Raw genomic sequence first — 765 nt, 5'->3', positions numbered from 1 at the left:
AATGGGACTACTGAAGAAGCTCAGGCTTTCTATGTCCGTATCCTATAATTGGTTCAGCCTACGACTCTCATCTCCCCAAGATGTCAGAATGAGTGGTAACAGGTGTAGGAACTGTGCCTACCTTGTTTTTGGTGCCGGCTCCTGTTTCACTGATTGGGAATCTCTAGTTCGACTGTAAATCGTGGTGATTCCTGCTCACAGCATCTTTTGCATGAAGTCAATAAAATGAAGTTTCATGTCAGGCTTTTAGTCTAAAGTCCTACGAAGTGATGTGAGACGCTTCATGGCCTGCTCCCTGTTATTAAGAAGACGACGTCTAGTGGGGCGAAAGGGTAGTGGAGCCACCCAGTTGTTTCCATCATCCTGGAAAACCTGTTTGTCCATAATGTCCAAGGCGGCTTTGTCTTCCACAGATGGTGCTGGTTTATCATCGTCTTGTGTTTTGTCGAACACAGAACATCCCAGGCTGTCTGTGTTCACAGTTGTGCTTGGATCTCTCGAGTGGCCTGTAGAGAGAGAGATGTGTTGCTGAGCTACGCTGCTGTAGTTCTCTTTCACCTGGATGATGTCAGGGCAAGGGCTCAGATAGGACGTGTGACCATTGTGAAGTATGTTTGTCCTAAACACGTTAACACTGGCTGGTCGGCGAGCCGTTCCCAGATAAACCTCACCCACGATGACCCACCCAAGGTCGAGTCGCTGTGCATAAGGAGTGTCGTGGGGCCCATTGATTTGCTCTCGTACCTTGTGTACCCTTAAGATGTC

This window comes from Coregonus lavaretus (genome assembly GCF_964263955.1).
Source record: "Coregonus lavaretus genome assembly, chromosome: 2".
Taxonomy (NCBI): Eukaryota; Metazoa; Chordata; class Actinopteri; order Salmoniformes; family Salmonidae; genus Coregonus; species Coregonus lavaretus.
The sequence above is the reverse complement of the archived record's forward strand: the minus strand, read 5'-3'. Positions refer to the sequence as shown.